Source organism: Mytilus edulis, chromosome 3 (assembly GCF_963676685.1).
Source record: "Mytilus edulis chromosome 3, xbMytEdul2.2, whole genome shotgun sequence".
Taxonomy (NCBI): domain Eukaryota; kingdom Metazoa; phylum Mollusca; class Bivalvia; order Mytilida; family Mytilidae; genus Mytilus; species Mytilus edulis.
Genome location: NC_092346.1, coordinates 70,131,382 through 70,152,859, shown reverse-complemented (window position 1 = coordinate 70,152,859; position 21,478 = coordinate 70,131,382).

Sequence of the window (21,478 nt, the reverse complement as noted above, 5' to 3'; positions counted from 1 at the left end):
GAAATACCTTTTGCTTTTCTTCTGATTATTATTTTTTGTTTTTTATTTATTTATTTTTTTTTCTTCTTCTGCCGTCTGAGATGCTTTTTTGTCTTACAACATATCGAATGGATTTTTTGGCCAATGATGTTGTACAGTAATGGGGGTCTCAAAACTCACCCTATGTAACCAAACACTTATTCTTATAGGAGTTATCTCCCCGCGTCCCTTTTTTCTTGTTATCGCTATATCCCTAAAATCGTAAAAGATTTTAGCAAACTGTTTTCACCAAATTGTTTGTCTACTCTTGAGAATGATTTGTTTTATTTTGACTTGAATGATCTGAAGACATCTTATGGGAGTTATTTCCCTTTGAAAATTTAAGATAGGCCATTTGTTGGATAAACTCATACGGTATAAGTCGTAGAGGCCTACAGTCTTTTGATATGCAGTCCTTGGTTCAGTTGAAGGAAATTGAGGTCAAGGCCAAAGGTCAAGATCATGTTCTAAATTTTTGCTTGTTATTGTTATTCAAAAGAAACTATGACATTAAATGATATCATGTGTTTGCCAAATAACTGTTTACAATAAGGCGCAACTTCAACTTATTTCAGTCAAAGTGTTTTGGTTAACCCTTATATGAGTTTTCACCCCTTTTGTATTTCAAACCAGTATTTCTCCATAACCATACAAGTGATTGACCTCCGGTCTTTCATTTTGAGTTAACTGACCTATGACCTTGAAATTGAGATCAAGGTCGAAGGTCAAGGTCATGTTATAAATTTTGAATTCTGCTTGTTATCGTTATTCAAAAGAAACTGTTACAGTTAATGCTATGATTTGTTTGCCAAATTACTGTTTACAAAAAGGTGCAACTTCAATCTATTTCAGTTGAAGTGTTTTGGTTAACCCTTATAGGAGTTGTCTCCCCTTTTGTATTTGACATTAGTATTTCTCCACAACCATACAAATGATTGACCTGGGGTCTTTTGATTTGAGATCCCTGACCTATGACCTTGAAATTAAGGTCAAGGTCAAAGGTCAATTTGATGTTCTAGATTTTGACCTTTGCTAAAAATTATTTTCTGTTCATGATAAAACAATTAAGTCTTCTGCATATACCTATCTTATTTTTTTATATCAATTAATTTGAAGAACCAAATTACATCAACAAGGAGTGACATTTTCTAACATCGTTTTTAAAATTTCATTCTTATTATCGAGGTGGAAAGACCTTCAATTGTTCTCTGAAGAATTGGTTTTTAATTTTTTTTTTTCTTCTGCCGTCTGAGATGCTTTTTTGTCTTACAACATATCAAATGGATTTTTTGGCCAATGATGTTGTACAGTAATGGAGGTTTCAAAACTCACCCTGTGTGACCGAACACTTATTCTTATAGGAGTTATCTCCCCGCGTCTCTTTTTTCTTGTTATTGCTATATCACTAAAACCGTAAAAGATTTTAGCAAACTGTTTTCTCCAAATTGTTCGTTTACTCTTGAGAATGATTTGGTTTATTTTGACTTGAGTGATCGGAAGACATCTTATGGGAGTTATATCCCTTTGAAAATTTAAGATAGGCGATTTGTTGGATAAATTCATACGTTATAAGTTGTAGAGGCCTACAGTCTTTTGATATGAATTCCTTGGTCCATTTGAAGGAAATTGAGGTCAAGGTCAAAGGTCAAGATCATGTTCTAAATTTAGAATTTTGCTTGTTATCGTTATTCCACAGAAACTGTGACAGTAAATGATATGATGTTTTTGCCAAATAACTGTTTACAATAAGGCGCAACTTCAACCTATTTCAGTCAAAGTGTTTTGGTTAACCCTTATAGGAGTTTTCTCCCCTTATGTATTTCAAATCAGTATTTCCCCACAACCATACAAGTGATTGACCTCCGGTCTTCCGTTTTGAGTTCACTGACCTATGACCTTGAAGTTGAGATCAAGGTCGAAGGTCAAGGTCATGTAATAAATTTTGAATTTTGCTTGTTATTGTTATTCAAAAGAAAGTGTTACAGTTAATAATATCATTTGTTTGCCAAATTACTGTTAACAAAAAGGTGTAACTTCAACCTATTTCAGTCGAAGTGTTTTGGTTAACCCTTATAGGAGTTTTCTCCCATTATGTATTTGAAATCAGTATTTCTCCACAACCATACAAATGGTTGACCTGGGGTCTTTTGATTTGAGATCACTGACCTATGACCTTGAAATTGAGGTTAAGGTCAAAGGTCAATTTGACGTTTTAGATTTTGACCTTTGCTAAAAATTATTTTCTGTTCAAACTAACACAATTAAGCTCTCTGCATATACCTATTAATCTTATTTTTTTTATATCAATTCGAAGAACCAAATTACATCAACAAGGAGTGACATTTTCTAACATCGGTTTTTAAATTTTATTCTTATTATCGAGGTGGAAAGACCTTCAATTGTTCTCTGAGGATTGGTTTTTAATTTTTTTTTCTTCTGCCGTCTGAGATGCTTTTTTGTCTTACAACATATCAAATGGATTTTTTTGCCAATGATGTTGTACAGTAACGGGGGTTTCAAAACTCACCCTGTGTGACCGAACACGTATTCTTATAGGAGTTATCTCCCCGTGTCCCCTTTTTCTTGTTATCGCTATATCTCTAAAACCGTAAAAGATTTTAGAAAACTGTTTCAACCGAATTGTTTGTCTACTCTTGAGAATGATTTAGTTTATTTTGACTTGAGTGATCGGAAGACATCTTATAGGAGTTATTGCCCTTTGAAAATTTAAGATAGGCAATTTGTTGGATAAATTCCTACGTTATAAGTCGTAGAGGTCTACTGTCTTTTGATATGAAGTCCTTGGTTCATTAGAAGAAAATTGAGGTCAAGGTCAAAGGTCAAGGTCATGTTCTAAATTTTGAATTTTGCTTGTTATCGTTATTCCACAGAAACTGTGACAGTAAATGATATGATGTTTTTGCCAAATAACTGTTTACAATAAGGCGCAACTTCAACCTATTTCAGTCAAAGTGTTTTTGTTAACCCTTATAGGAGTTTTCTCCCCTTATGTATTTCAAATCAGTATTTCTCCACAACCATACAAGTGATTGACCTCCGGTCTTCTGTTTTGAGTTCACTGACCTATGACCTTGAAAATGAAATCAAGGTCAAAAGTCAAGGTCATGTTATAAATTTTGAATTTTGCTTGTTATTGTTATTCAAAAGAAACTATTACCGTTAATGATGTGATTTGTTTGCCAAATTACTGTTTACAAAAAGGCGCAACTTCAACCTATTTCAGTCGAAGTGTTTTGGTTAACCCTTATAGGAGTTTTCTCCCCTTATGTATTTGAAATCAGTATTTCTCCACAACCATACAAATAATTGACCTTGGGTCTTTTATTTGAGATCACTGACATATGACCTTGAAATTGAGGTCAAGTCAAAGGTCAATTGGATGTTCCAGATTTTGACCTTTGCAAAACAAAAACATAATAAATAGATAACATAACGGATAATGAGATTAAAACACAAAGCAAATGATAATGAAATTAGAAAGTTAAAATGTCGGACATTAGAAATGATAAACCAAGCGATTACTCTTGTCACTCTGGTCTTGTCGTTGTACTTGTGGAACTGAATTTGTTATACTTCGTATAAAAAAAACTCAAAAAGCTCTAAATTATAAAATTATCCAAAAAAAGTATAAATTTTGAAATCTCCTCTGATATTTTGACAAAACTATTGCATATTTTGTAGATTTGGATTTTTAAACACAAAATTCCTACGGAAATTGGTAGATGGCAAAATATTCAGAGAGAAATAGTTGTACTTTATTTTATACCGCTGATATTGGCGACGAGTTTTATTATGTTCTAGAAGGTTTGGAAGTAGAAGAAAATAAACAAACGATACTAAGACATCATTTTATAAACAGACCAAATATCTTTAGATTTCAAGATCTTATGAATATCAACAACCCTTCTGAACTTAACAAACTGTCCTAATTTATAGGAATGATTATAAAATGCCTAGAATCCCCTCAATAACCACTTTATGTCTCTACTTTACATTTGTATTTAAATTAAATACAATGTATGTTAATTTAATTGCATATGTATCTATACCATTATACTTTGGTTTACGAGAATAACGATATTTGTAATACGTGGAAGTTATATTAAAGAGGGTCTAAAGATACCAGAGGGACAGTCAAACTCATCGATCGAAAATAAACTGACAACACCATGGCAAACAAAGAAAAAGACAAACAGACAAATAATAGTACACAAGACACACTATAGAACACTAAAGACTAAGCAACACGAACCCCACCAAAACGGGTAGCGATCTCAGGTGCTCCGGAAGGGTAAGCAGATCCTGCTCCACATGTGGCACTCGTCGTGTTGCTCATGTTATTACAAACCCAGTAAACAGTCTAATTCGGAATGTCCCATTCGTGAAAAGGGAAGAAGATATTGTTGTTACGACATAAGGAGCATATCCGATATCATCTGTGAAACGGGTTTTCCATAACGGTCAACCAACTCGTAATCGCGTCCGAAAAATTTACGAAGGAATGATTTCAACTTCACCATTTGGAACTATTGGTTTAATAGCTGACTTATGAGCAGCAACCCTCTATCAAGGAAATCATGATAGGAAATACGCCCAAAATGATAGTTATTACATTGCTGGTTTATACTTAGTATAAACTTGGAAAGTTCATTTTATTTGATAAGGAATCTAAAAGAATAAAAAAACATTTAACAAACAATACTAGACTGTAACTCAAGTACTCTATACGTATATATCCTGGTGTGCACGTTAATATGCAAAAGCGTTTACTTACGAACAGAATTGCACTGTTTTATTGCACAGAAAAACATGAATAAAAAAGGGTTAAACAATTATCATAAGACTGACTTTAAAAATAAGTTTACAATTTATCTTTTTGAAACTCAAATCTTGAATTTAGTCCCCATCAAGGCAAATTTTCCAAAAACAAAATAATCTTCACTAAAATTCAAAGTAACACAGATTCATGTGTACACGTTGAAGTTATAATAGCTAATTTCTAAAAGTAAGTCCGAATTATAAATGCCGTAAGATAGCTTAAAACTCAATTTTACTATAGTGGAGATCACTTCTTACCTTTCATTAGAACTGTCAGAATAATCTGTCAAAGAACTATTCTAAACTGTCCTAGAACAGTTCTACCCTAGAACTGTTCTAAGTAGAACTGTCAGAATCAGTTCTAGGTGGAACTCACCAAATCAGTTTTAGGTAGAACTGGCATGATCAGTTCTAGAGTAGAACTGTCTAAAACTGTTATAGCCCTAGAACTGATCAAACCTGTCAGGATTGTAGAACAGTTCTAAATGACGTAACTGCAGTGCTGTTATGAAAGTTTTCTAATATATATCATATTCTTTTGACTTATTTATATTTAAGACAAAGAGTTCTTAAAACTGTTCTATGGATAGAACTGATTAAATCAATTCTAGCCGTAGAACTGACCATCAGTTCTAATTGTAGAACAGTTCTAATCGTAGAACTGACAAAAGCTATGGTCAGTTCTAGGTAGAACTGTCTAAAAGTGTTCTAGGGTAGATCAGTCTAAATCAGTTCTAGGTAGAACTAACCAAATCGGTTCTATGTTAGATCTATTCTAGCTAGAACTTTCTAAAAGGTGTCAGGGTGACAGTTCTACATACTGTCCTAGAACAGTTCTCCTGATAGGTTCTGACAGATTTGATGAGAGGTTAGAAGTGATCTCCACTGTACTTTTGTCTATTGCATTTTCTCATGTAGAAAATGGTGGATTGAACCTAGTTTTATAGCTAGCTAAACATCTCACTTGTATGACAGTCGCAAGACGAGAGTACATGTATGTTTGAGCAGGATAGAAAAAAACCGCCTATGGATCTTTCGAATAGTTGTAGCACGGATTATTTCGCTACACCAGACATGAAGTTCCTATTCAAACTAAACAATATAAGACAGAGAAATGTTGTATGATAGTCAATGAGATAACTATTAACCAAATTCGAGCCCAAACGAATAAATGTTTTTCTTTTTCTTTTAATGAACAACACTGTTATAAATTACGTTTTATGCCAAGATAAATATAACGTTTAGATGTGAGTACATGAATTATATTTGAAACAAATTCCTATAAACTTTCAGGCAAAGCATTTTATTCTATGAATCTAAATTTGTGGTAATTATGCGATCTCATTAAAATCCGATGTTCTGATTAGCTACCCTCCACTAACTTATTGGAGGGTAGCGTATCAGAACATCGGATTTTAATGAGATTGATAATTATGTACATTCCAATTTAGAAGACCCTGAATTACTGTAATATATTTCTTGTCAACATCCAGTAACAGACATGATACCATGTATATACCAGGTGTCCACTTATATGCTGTTATAAATCATATTGTTTTCATTAACAAAAATCTTAAACAGGAAATAAGAAAATGGCAAATGTTATTTAAATTTTCATTCATCATTCAAATGTATAGCCGGAATTTTAAACTGTTTACAACAAATGTATTTCTTTTAATTAATTGATATGTAAAATGAATAATTATTATACATTTGTTTTAAAAAGTTAACCATAAAACAAAGTGACCTTCGGTTCAATTATAAACAAGATGCATATTATAAATAGCACGTATGAAAAAAACTAACTTAATATAACTAATCGTTGTTCAGAAATTAAGGTAAGGTAAACAATCTTAACATTATATATTAGACTTTTTTCTGCCTTTCTGTTGGCATATTTTATTTTTACTCACTTTTCTTATATCATACAAATCAAAGGAAATCACCATTGCCATATCCTGCTATACTGAATCTTTAAAAAAAAAAAAAAAAACTTACGACGGCTTTATGAAACGGCTGTAAATAAAGGCAACAGTAGTATACCGCTGTTCAAACTCATAAATCCATGGACAAAAAACAAAATCGGGGTAACAAACTAAAACTGACGGAAACGCATAAATATAAGGGGAGAACAACGACACAACACTACAATGTAACTAACACACACAGAAACGGACCAAGCATCAGACAAAATCCCACGAGAATAACAAATATAACATCAAAACCAAATACATGAATTTGGGATAGACAAGTACCGTGACACGTCTTATCGCAATGTCAATTTACACTCAAAAATAAAAGAAAACAAACGACGCAACGTTAAATTGTAACACACACAGAAACGAACTATAATATAACAATGGCCATATTCCTGACTTGGTACAGGACATTTTTAAAGGAAAAAAATGGTGGGTTGAACCTGGTTTTGTGGCATGCCAAACCTCGCACTTTAATGGCAATGTTAAATATAACATAGAAATGACAACATAATATTACAGGACTACAATACAAATAAATAGGAAAACGTATTAGACAAAGAAACACATGATTAATGAATAACAAAAAATCCTACGATTTATTTACGATGAACTTACGATGACACGTAGAATTACGAAGGCTTTGTGAAACGGTGGCCTGCTCCGTATGTTTTGAAAATTCAACAACAAACGTAGCAAAAATTGAACCGATGTAGAAACCTAGTAAATACGTATCAAAGATTGGCGGAACGTAACAAAACGTGGTGGAAAGGTTGGTCTACACGTACTTATACATAGCAAAACGCGATAAGAACGAAGCACAAACCTAGTAAAACCTAGCTTTCAAAATAACGGGAAATTTTTATTCAAAACATAGTTGAAACGTAGCATTTTAAAACGTAGTAAAACTTGAGAGTGTGACTGGGGATTTAAGTCCCTTCCATAAATGCCTATAAAACTGACTTAATCTAGATAAATATATATTGGTCTGATGAAAAGGTCTATTATTATATAAAAAAGAAGATGTGGTATGATTGCCAATGAGACAACTATCCACTATAAAAGGCCCCAATAAGACGATAAGACAATGTAAAACAATTCAAACGAGAAAACTAACGACCTTATTTATGTAAAAAAATGAACGAAAAACAAATATGTAACACATAAACAAACGACAACCACTGAATTACAGGCTCCTGATGACTATCTATTAGCTAAAATATCCGGAAGTCACGGACAAAACAGTATTAAAATCAATCATAAGTAACTGTTAGTTGGTAAGATCGTATATATATATATATAAAACAGTATTCAATTATCGTTACAGTTTTCAAAATGAAGAAATTGATTGTTCTTTTACTGCTGTCTGCTATCGTACTTGGAATGGCATCAGCAGTGAGACGAGGAATAAGACCACCATGTCGTCCTTGGCCTCAATGTAGAAGATTTTCATCTGGGAGCGGAGGCGGGGGTGGTGGCGGCGGAGGTGGGAGAAGTGGCGGAGGAGGCGGTGGTGGAGGTGGTGGTGGAGGAGGCGGTGGTGGTGGTGGCGGCGGCGGAAAGAAATAGAGTAAGTTCGTCATTTTACTGAGCAACACGAACCCCATAAAAACTGGGGGGAGGGGGTGATCTGATGTGCTTCCAAAGGATTAAACATGCACATCTCATTATGAATTGAAACTACCTTTATGACTTCATGTAAAAAAGAACATAGATCTTTGATACAGCAGTAATCATCAATAACAATTGAAAATATCAAGAAAGACCTAATACAGGATGTTAGTGTCAAGCGTTATGAGTCCCTAAAATACATCAATCGATAATATTTGTGCGCATAGCCTAATAAAGGAAATCATCATCACTATATTCTCCAACAGCAGAAAAGGGTGTAAAGAATTTTAAAAATGTGTAACCCGTTCTGGCGCTAAAAAGAAATTACCTTGGGTATGACAGGAAGAAAATGTATATTCTGCAACACAAAAGTGCAAATAAATTTCACTGGAAAAAATTAGCATGCATTGCAACAAATGAAAAGAAATCCTCCCTCCCCCTTTTCCAACACGAATATCAAATGGTCGTTCTTTCAGATATTGGTACGGATGTTTATGTTAAATTTGTAATGATTTCCGTAGAAAACAACACATGTTTGTGTGTATAAATATGATAATCGTTTTTATTCTTAATCTTTATTGTTTTTATACGCTTAATTTTTGTTTGAGGTTGTGGGGGAAATTGATTTAGTGGTATACAAATCCCTTCATTATACACCTTTGAAAATGTTTAAGTTTAACTCCTGTTGGAACGTTTGTTTTAATCTATATTGACATGTTTGTTCTTGTTTATATTGACACGTTTGTGTTTATCTATATTGACACGTTTGTTTTTATCTATATTGACACGTTTGTGTTTATTTATATTGACACGTTTGTGTTTATCTATATTGACACGTTTGTGTTTATCTATATTGACACGTTTGCGTTTATCTATATTGACACGTTTGTTTTTATTTATATTGACACGTTTGTTTTTATTTATATTGACACGTTTGTTTTTATCTTTATTGACACGTTTGTGTTTATCTATATTGACACAAGATTGATGTATAGTCATAGTCTCTAATGCAACGTAAAACAAAACACTTTTTTTAAATTTCAGCAACAGAAGCTCATGAAAACATTCCATGTTGCTGTTTATGTTGATTGTGATTTCATCGCTGACGATTGTATATTAAAATCTTTTTTCACTATTTGTTTGTATTTAAGAATTATTTTGAAGACATTAAAATGCAAAGAAGATGTGGTATCATTGCCACCAGGCGCATGTTTCAGCATCAGTATAAAAATTAGAATGGAATGATTTCTTTATCAATGAAAAAGTGGACAACCAAAGATCCAGATAACTGCATGGCTGAGGTCATGGCTAAAAATAAAAAGACAAATAAATTATAGTACACAAGACACAACATAAAAAACTAAAGACTAAGAAACACGAACCCAAACTGGGGGTTATCTCAGGTGCTCCGGAAGGGTAATAAGATACTGCTCCACATGTGGCACCCGACGTGTTGCATCATGTTATTACAAACCCGGTAAATAATCTAATTCGGTAGGTCACTTTCGTGGTGAAAAGAGAAGTGGATTGTAGTTACGACATAAAGATAAAATTGAAAATGGAAATGGGGAATGTGTCAAAGAGACAACAACCCGATCATAGAAAAAAACAACAGCAGAAGGTCACCAACAGGTCTTCAATGTAGCGAGAAATTCCCGCACCCGGAGGCGTCCTTCAGCTGGCCCCTAAACAAATATATACTAATACAGTGATAATGAACGCCATACTAATTTCCAAATTGTACACAAGAAACAAAAATAAAATAATACAAGACTAACAAAGGCCAGAGGCTCCTGACTTGGGACAGGCGCAAAAATGCGGCGGGGTTAAACATGTTTATGAGATCTCGACCCTCCCCCTATACCTCTAGCCAATGTAGAAAAGTAAACGCATAACAATACGCACATTAAAACTCAGTTCAAGAGAAATCCGAGTCTGATGTCAGAAGATGTAACCAAAGAAAATAAACAAAATGACAATAATACATAAATAACAGACTACTAGCAGTTAACTGACATGCCAGCTCCAGACTTCAATTAAACTGGTTGAAAGATTATGATTTTATCATATGAATATCAGACAATCCTTCCCGTTAGGGGTTTAGTATCATACCATCATAACATATATGAGAAAACATAACCCGTGTCATGCCAACAGCTGGTTTTTGAATAAATGTGTTTAGTTCCGATGTAAAGACCATATAAGTGAATTAATATTAACGCCAAAATATGCAATCTTTAATGACCTGACAACAGTATCGTAACTATATCCCTTCTTAATAAGTCTATTCAAAGGTTTTGTTGGTTTCTGAGGGGAATACTGACATTTTTGTGCTTAAAAAAGAATATTTCCAAAAAAAATTGAATGTGAAATACCTGAACGTATAAGAAGTCTGCATGTTGAGCTATATCTACGAATGATGTCCTTATACCAATGATAAAATTTAATAAAAGTTTTGACTAGTTTGTGATATAGAAAACCCTGGTGTAATAATTTTTCAGTAATACATAAATTTCTCTCGTTAAAACTAAAACATTGTTACATACACGATCGTACAAGTTGAGATATATAAACACCGTAAGATGGTGACAAGAGAACGTCACCATCTAAAAATGGATAATTAACGATAGGAAATGAAAACTCATCTCTTTTATCATAATTAGTATTAAGCTTTCCGTTAGTGATATAGATATCAAGATCGAGGAAAGGGCAGTGGTCATTGTTAGTATTAGCTTTATTTAAAGTAAGTTCAACAGGATAAATATTTTAGTATACATAATGAAGTCGTCATTATTGAGAGCCAAACTATCATCCACATATCTAAAAGTATTATTAAATCCGATATCATCAGTGAAACGGTTTTTCCACAACGGACAACCAACTTGTGATGCCGTCCGTAAAATTTACGAAGGGATGATTCCAACTTCATCATTTGGAACTCTTAGTTTAATAGCTTCCTTTTGAACAACAACCCTCTATCAAGAAAATCATGATAGAAAATACTACCCCGGGAATATCGTATGGATTGAAAGATATATCCTCCGAATGCAGGGGCTGCTGGAATATTGTTACATAGAAATGGAAGGTTCACAATTGGGAAGCTGAAGTTATCTCTGTTGAAAACATAACATGTACGACAGATTGACTTATACTATGGCTTCATAAAATATTTAGTCATTGGAAACACTTAGTTTTTTCTGCCCTTATGTATCAATTACCTGGTCCCATGATCTTCAACTTCGTATTTGATTTGGTCTCCCAACGGTTTTAATCCGAGATCCACTGATTAATTTTATAGATGAAGCGCGCGTGGGATTCTCGTGGCAACCCTCAAAACATTTCTTGCAACGCCTTCGAGTCTAACTGACACACCATCGACATATTCTGGGTTTCTAACATCAGTGTTCAGTAAACGAATTGAATCCTGCACAATTCCATTACACGTAGTCAAAAAATGAACATAAGAATTATTGTCTGTCCGACGTCCTCTGTTAGCCATTGTAAGTAAGCATAAAAAAGGACCGCATGCTATAACTGTCCAGCCAAGAAGTTAAGAAAGAGAGATTTTTATTGGAGAATACAATTAAGCTTAATTCATTTTAGCATAAGCTAAAATCATTTAAGCATAAGCTAAAATCATTTAAGCATAAGCTAAAATCATTTTAGCATAAGCTTAACATAAGCTAAAATCATTTGAGCATAAGCTAAATTCATTTTAGCATATGCTAAATTCAACTTTAATTTAATATTTATGACCTTGATTCCGCGCCAACATTTATGTATAAGCTAAAGAATTCAGCATATGCTAAATTGATTTTAGCTTATGCAAAAATGAATTCAGCTTATGCTAAAATGAATTTAGCTTATGCTAAAATCATTCTAGCATAAGCTGAATTATAATATAGTATATGCTAAAATGATTTAAGCATATGCTAAATTCGATGTTTATGACCCTAATTCCGCGTCATACAAAATATTATACAGGGGACATTCGTGTATTAAGTATTTGTCATCCTCAACTTTTAAATTAACCAACATATAAAAAAGATGGTGTGGCATGATTGCCGATGGGACAACACTTTACAAGAGACCAACTGATACATAAATTAACAATTTAAGGTCACCGTACGATCTTCAACAATGACCAAAGTCCATAACGCATAGTTAGCCTTTTTTACATATATATCTTTGTGATCCTCTACAATGCTGGAGTTAACTTTTATCTGATTTCGCTAAAATCCTAACAATGATATGGAAAACGTTCACATAATTCATACTTTAATTAAGTATATATATGACATAATTTCTTATGCAGACGATATAATGGATGAAAAACGAATTAATTCCAAGAGCTGAGTAATTCTCGTCATTTAGGTTAGAAAATAATAGTATTTACTTAAAATCAAGTTGTAATATTGTCATGTTGTCTGCATAAGACTGTGAATCGAATTTCCTCATTTGCAAAGAGAATAACAGGATGTTGATAGTTGAAAATGTACTGAAATTTTAGTGTAATCACGAATTGGAAAGCACGAATTATGAGTTGATGGCAACAAATATATGTCATTACAATAAAGTTACAAAACAGTAGCTTTAAACAAAAATGATTATTATTATTTCGAAATTTCTTTTCGCGGTTGGAGACCTATTCGATATCATATTTTATCAAAATATAAAAAATGACAATGAATTATGAACAAACTAAACAGTTAAGTCTGAATATAAAAAGTAAGATCACAAAAATACTGAACTCCGAAGAAAATCAAAACGGTAAGTCACTAATCAAATGGCAAAATCAATTTTAAAGCTCAAACACACCAAACGAATGGTTAATAACTGTCATATTCCTTACTTGGTAAATGCATTTTCTTGTGTAAAAAATGGTGGATTAAACCTGGTTTTAAGGCTTGCTAAACCTCTCACTTGTACGACAGTCGCATCAAATTAAATTATATTGACAATGATGTGCGAACAAAACAAACACCATAGGTATAAATGTCACAAATAAGGGGTACAACAGCAACACGAGCCCCATTAAAGTTTTACGGAAGTGCAAGCATATCATACTCCACATGTGGCACCCGTCGTTCAGGATAAACATATTTTTGAAAGAGTTACGGCCAACTGTACAATTTTGTTTACCGTTATGGAATACATTCGATCACTGTTTTGTTAAAGTAGTCGTAGCCATTTTTCGACAACAATATCGGGTCTTCGAAGTGTTCTTCTTAAAATAATCACTATGATAGGTACCAAAAAAGAAGCAGGATAAACTTACTCCTTTGTAACAGTTCACTTCTAGATTTTCAAAGTGTTTATTTGTGGTTTTTTTTCTTTAGATCAGTTTAATGTAACTTCGTACTCTTCAATTATTCAATGTCCTTTTAATTTTATGGAATATGATTTTCTTTGTCATTTGTTGCTAATGATTTCACATTTGGTTTTTTTTTAAATTGTTTTGTACACATATCAGGCCACCAGTTTTCTCATTTGAATGGTTTCATAGTTATCTTTTTGACACATGTCACGTGAAGGACGTACGGTGACCTACAATAATTCCTTCCTGCAACGTCATTTGGTCTATGCCGTGGCATTGTCCTTTTGGTTTTGTTAGCTATCGTCCCTTTTTATTAAAAGACACTTTTTGGGGTGGAAAAGGGGGGTGATATTGATATAAAATATAATACCATTAACTCATCAAAAAAAAAAATACTATTTACTGTAACTTTTTTTTCTGAATTTTTCGAAAGTGCAACACACTGAGTAATCACGTTTTGCAGAAAGAACAATTTTAAAAGATGCATTCATAATAATAATTTCAACAAGTAGGAATCTGGATAAACCATTTAATTGTCATCTGTGGTATTCCAATTATTACGTTTAGTGTCATTTGAAAAGACGAGACTGCAGTTAAGGTACACATTTGAATCGGGGAATTAGCAATAGGACTCTAGTTTATTTTTAAATCTCACTGCTTCTGAAATAACTTATTTGATTTTAGTTGCCCCTTTTGGTGAATTTTTAATGACTTTATAAGTTTTGAGTATTTCAAATCAAATAGTTATAGTGCCTCCAATTTGTCAATAAATATTCATACATATCAACTTATATGACAAACTAGGTTTTTTTGGTGTGCATTTTCAGACCAAGTGCTCGTGTTATGTCAAAGCATTTTTATTTTAAATATAATTATCAAGTAGCACTGAAATGTATTGAAATAAATTTATTGAACGAAACAAATACTCTAGATAAAAATGTCAAATTGATTATAATAAATAAATACAGTCAGTGACTTGCAGAGCATCATTACCACCAATTGGAACCCCATCCACCTCCACTACCGCCTCCTCCCCATCCTCCGCCACTCCTACCTCCTCCTCCACCACCACCGCCACCGTCATTGCTACTTCCGCTTCCTCCACCACCATCTCCTCCACGTCCATCTCCTTTACTCACGACACAGTGCTTTTTACCATTCACTACAGTACAACCAAAACCATTTCCTGAAGCACTAGCACTGCCTGATTCTCCATTACCAGAAACAGAGATCGAAGCTGTATACACAGTGCCAATCAATAATGCAAATAGTGTTGTATAATACAAAAACAGCATTGCTCTGAGGGAAAAAAAACGCATATATAAATGTAATACTCCGAAGCAGCTTACCCACGATGAAGTCACCAAAGTGGCGAAAAACAGATATGTATGCATGCATAAATAAACATTGGTTAATCATGCAAAATGTTGGCAATTTTGCATCTTTGAAATATGTAAAAAAAAAAAAAAAAAAATAACAAAGTAATAGTTAGACATGTTTCTATTACTATTTTTATTTGGTTCACTCTGAACCTATCGGAAGATAAAAAGTACAATTTAGACGTATCGATACAAATTGAAACTTAATAAGATTTATTCCTATGAAGAATAAATCCGATTATCGGAGGAAAGTAGGATTACATTTTTTACGTCATTAAAATCAAGCCAGAACTGAAGTATCAGCTACTGGTCGGATGGTACCTTTACCGACAGACAGTCGATCAGCGGCACCGATCATATGTTTGTTATGCTTATAATCCTGGTACCTTTGATAACTATTTACAAGCCATTTTTTGTGAATAATCTTTCGACGAACATACAAGACAAGACACGAAATATTTCCTAGTGAACCATTTTGACAGGCTAGATTTTTTAATTTCTAAATGACAGACATTATTTATGATATATAATAATTATATAAATGGTTCAAAAATATAACTAGAAATTAAAAACTTAAAATCAAAACTACTAACAATTATATATCTGAATTATATAGCCATATTTATTTACATACGATGACGTGCGATAACCAATTTTAAATGTTTATACATTTCTGTATAAATTTATGCAAAATAACAAAATACATATTTACCTGAATGCAAGTTTCTTCAGTATATAAATGTTCTTGTGTGAAAGGTTACTGAATAAATTGTTTCAACAGTAGAATTAATTTAAACTGTGTCATGTTTTTATTTGTTTGCATAGGAAGATATCTGTTCGATAAATCATAAAGGATGTTTTAGGGGAGGAGCCAGTGTGTACTGTAATTTCCACTTAGCTACGTCATGTCGTAAAATAACTTTCAATTTCTAAACAGTGCTTTCTATTGAAAATGTGCAGTTGCTAACAAATATTTTCAGTGAAATTGACCAAGAATGTAAACAAAAAGTTTTCTGATATGATATGGAAAACATTTTAATGCTTAAATCATACTACGTAATTACAAGATTATACAACACAATTTGGTTTTCGTGTAAAGCGTTCTTATATAGTTTGCTTTAGTGAATCATTTATATCATGGATGGAAACTTTACATAAGGGAAAACAGACATGTGTAATAAGTAATGGATGGGTATTTGAGATTTTTTAATAAGATTGTAGAGGAATCCGCTAAGGATGTCCTTTATCTGCTTTACTTTTTTGTTTTGTCAGTAGAAATTATGGCTTTGCAATTACAACACAGTCAGGATCCTACTTCGTCAAAATTATCTCCCCATTACGCCAGTTCATTTTCACAATCGTAGAAATGGAAGCCATTGTAGGGATGACGCGCTACCAATTTTGCTCTTGGAAACCGATAAATTTATCCATATTGCACCATTACGATCCTTATATGTCAGCTGTATTTTTAAAGACAAATGTATCAACAAGCGTTAGCACTTCAAAAAGGCTATTCGACTCTTAGCTGATGAAAATGGAAAGTGCTCTCGCTTTGTAGATTAATTCATTTACTAGAATAGCCACGTGCATCAATCAGCAAATTTTACCACACACGTGAGGTCACACGCTATGAATTATTATCGTTTAACGTTGTTGTTTACTCCAGAAGATTCGACTATTTATACATAAAGGTTACCTGTGTAAAATCTAATTGCTAAAATAGAGAGGACAAATCCGATACTCTACGGGATTGAAGGACATTTACTTGGTTTGGATTGTCCTAACCAATCAATAAACTTTGATTATTCACGTCTCGTAATATCTTCCAATCAGGAAGCAAGAAAAATTCACGCTCTATCTGTCCATCGTTCAATTCTTAATCTCGACTCCTAGGAGTCGAGAACAAGCTAATGAGCATCAGTTAATAATATTGTCTGCATTGATTCAACTTAAAACTATTGTCTGATCGGTTGTCAGGTGGAATTTTCGAAAATTCATAAACATTTAAAAAAATTCTAAAAAAATATGTCGTGGAAGGGCAGACTAGATTTTGTTAGTGTATGAAGACTATAAACTCTAGTTATCACACACAAAAAAAATGGAATTTTTCGAAGATATGCATTTTCATCATCCAACTTGAAAGACTGTCGTCAAGTACTTTCAGTAAAAAAAATAGCTATTCGAACACACCTTATCTGTTTTTGTGACTCATTAGATAGGTATTTCACTTGACCTATATATTTCATCTTTTAGTACTGTGATTTTTTTGTGTTATAACGTCAACCTGTAGCTTTAATGTATAAAAATGATAGAATTTGAAGCGAGACGATGTATGAAATATTCTTGCTTTGTACGATATCAAGACAAAATACTCAACTCAAACACGCCCTAACATAAAACGGTGCACTCGATTTTCTCTTTTCGTTACAATTGTTACCCATTTTTTGAATTTTTTCTCCAGTCACATAATGGAAGGGCAGACACGAAAATTACTGAAGTAATAGATTGATATGGTTTCCGTCCGTGGGAATTTTTTCAAAAAAATCGGAGGTTATGCATTTTTGTCATCCAACTTGAAAGATACCCATGTCGTCGACTTTATATCTAATTGTTCTGCTTAACTATGAACTAGATAAATTGAAAACTTATGCAAATAGTGTTTTTAAAATAAAACACCTCGTAATTGAGAAGAAAATTGAAATTTTGTTTGTTTCTATTAAATTTTAAAAATTTTGTCACTATAGTAAACAATACAGTAAACATTTATCGCCTTCTCTAACAAAGAGCTTCGATTCTTTTGTTCTATTTCAACCTGGTTTCCGACTGAACAAAGTCCGACATAACACGTATTCGGATTTCTATTGATAAAATAAAAATCGCATAACATAAACATATCTTAAAGGTGCACTAGCATCGAGATCTATATAAAAAAAAATAGAATATGATTTTGTTTGTTTCAATCATTAAAAAAGTTAAATAATGGAATAATAATTCTCTAGCTATTAGCAGCCAATTTGGTCCAATTTTGTCAAAATAAGCAAAGAAATATCAGTAATGAAATATTCACTTGCAACTAGATAATTCGACCGCATTTAATCCGTATTCATGTGAACTTTAATTCCATCAAATAGCCAAAGACTGGTTTATAATGCAGAAGTCATGTTCAGACATGCATTAAAGGAAAAATTATCAATATTAAATAGAAAAAAAAAATTTTATACAGGTAAAACGATAATTTACCTATTTGTTAAGAGGGGGGGCAAGGGGTTTAACTGTTATGCTGTTATGGGGCAATTTAATTCTTTGTTATCTGTTATTTTGAAAATATATTTGCTGTTAGCTGTTATTGTCTTATTCTTTGTTAGCTGTTATTGGGCTTTTAGTTTTTTTGTTATCTGTTATTGTGATAATGTATTTGCTGTTAACTGTTATTGAAAATTGTAATGTTAGCATTTTTTTTGACAGTCTAATATATTATCACTTACATGTAATCGACTGGCGATCTCAGATCCCATTATTATAGCTTTGAATAATTATCACGGGGTATGTATGTGTATACTTGTGTACAGAGAATTAGGTATAATGCACTATGTATGTATATTTCTTTCTATCTTGTTCACCATTGTAAATTATTACTTGTATTATTTGTCTGCCTCTTGTTACAGTGTAAACTGTCTAGAGTGTTAATAAAAGTTGAAGTTGAAAGTATAAATTGAAGATCATTGGCCATTGGGGTCTACCACTACTAATATGTTTGTCCCGTATTCAGAGAAGGATTCCATTAACATATACCCATCACAGAAGTGAGGTCCAGGACAATTCAAGTATATCTTATGATTATCCTTTGTAATAAATTCCATTTTTTTATGAATGTGTATTTAGAATTATCTTAATTTTTTGTATGAGAATAATGTTCCTTGTTTTCCGTACGAACATATTAAATTAAAATAATTCTTAATATGACAAAAAGGAAAACATATGGCCAGGAATATCTGACAAGGATCTCAATTACGGACTAGGTCCTAACAACCACTTAACCTTTTATATAATATGGTACATAGACTCAGCTCTGTAATTCTTTTCAAAGCAGGACCAAATGCATTGTACAATGAAAGTTCCAACCATGTACTTGGGTCCGAAGCTGCACATTACTCATTACAAACAAAGATTTATTTCGTTTCAAGCCATTGTTTCCCTACTAAACTATGTATTCTACTTACTAGTACACTTGGTACAATCAAAAACCTCAGCTGATAAAAAATTGTTCAAATAGGGCCTTTGAAAATAGTGGAATAAATTGCTTTTAGAGTGTCAAAATTCTTTCGAAGTACTTGATAAATTTCATGCTTATAATTGGTGCTTTTGATTTTTCTACCCTATATACCACTTTGCCTCAAAGTTTTATTAAAAAAAATTCACACACCTCATTAAATAGTCATTTAGAAAAAGTCAGAATATTCAAACTCTTTTCGGTCACTTTTTTGATTAGCAACAAAGGAAGCTTCGGTCAATATATATAAACAATACACCAACGTTTCATGAGAACTGATGAAAACATTTTTGTGTTAATGTCTGAAAACTGGAAAATCACCCCTTTTTAATTAATAAAACCCGTTAACTCGGAAACGTAAAATCTAAAATTTACAAAAATTGAAAGTTACCTCATGTTAATAGATATAAACAATTCACCAAAATTCCTTGCTTTGTGAAAGCATTTTTGAGATATTATCAGAAAACTGAGAAAAAAAACACAAATTTTATTGAATAAAAACCCATTACCCAGAAACTTAAAATCTAAAATTTATATATAAAAAAAAGGGAGCTCACGTCAATAGATATAAACAATTTTCCAAAGTTTAATGCAAATGGTTAAAGAGTTTTTGAGTTAATGTTTGACATGTTGACAACAGACGGACAACAGTATACCATAATACATTCCGTAAACGAGCGTATAAAAATATTATAATATATTGAGTAGTAATTTAAACACATTCTAGATACATAAATTAATACTAAAAACATACTCATAAAAAATGGAATGCATTACAAAGGATTATATCCGTAATAAGAAATACTGATTTGTCAAAGACCGAATTATTTTAATATTTCATTTACTGTTATCTGTTTTTGTCCATTTTAATTCCTTGTTATCTGTTATGAGCCAAATCAATTTGCTGTTTTGCTGTTATTGGGACCCCCCTTGCCCCCCCCTGTTAACCCACATCGTGAAATCAAATAGACTTAGAAAAAAAACAATTGCACGATGTCGCTACCAGTATCATTTTATTTTTATGTTTATATTGAGTTATGAGACAGTCGGCAGTATCCGGTGGCCATCTTGATAGTTAATTAGATTACTAAAATACACACATGAAATCCTTATATATTTTATCGAATATATTAATTTTTTACTATTTATCTAGTCTTTTTGTAATTTGTATATACGCTTTAGTATGTTGTGTATCGAATATGAAAATTTGATTCAAACCGATGAACATGAATTTGACAGCCAATGCTCCTTAAACTTAAGAATGATACATCTTTTTTGTTGGTCAAAAATCAACATTTGGTTCGTTTCTGGACTGAGATTAAAACGTAGTAAAACAGAAGGAGTCTGGATAAGGGGACTTTAACATAGAATAAATAACATTGAGGGAATACGATCGACGGACAAACCAGTTAAAGCTTCAAGGTGTATTTTGGTCACAACACAACCACTGGTATTAAAGAGATAATTACGAATATCCAAATATGGCGACGGCAGATATAGGTAAAATCTTTACAGTCATTTTTCTCAAATATAGCATGTTTTTGTCAGCTGCAAAGGTTTTTTCTATACCATTACATCATATTTGAATCGTAACGGTGCACTGGAATTGTCTAAGCGCTTTGAAAATTGCCGTTGAAAAATTTGGGATGAGGGAGTATTTTTTTTATTAAAAAGTCTAGTGTAGTGTGCAAGCTGGAAAGTAAAGGTAGCGCCAAATTAAAACCTAAAATAAATTGGACAGAGAACCGAGATATGAGGGTCAAAGAACATCATATGAGTAATAATAAGTGTGAAATAAAATATTACACAGGTACATTTACCATTAATTGAGTACTCTACCTTTGTACATTAAGTTCACGACAAATGAGATAATTTTGGTATTTCCATTGTGAACTTCTCATTTTGTGTAGAAGCACTTTTGTAGACTAAGTGCATGTAAATAAGTAGTTTAATTTGGTATCTATTAGATTATGTTTCCTATCATGATTTCCTTGAAACATGGTTCAACTCATAGGAAAACACTGTTTATCAAAGCTTCCTATATGTAATATTGAAGTCATGTATTTGA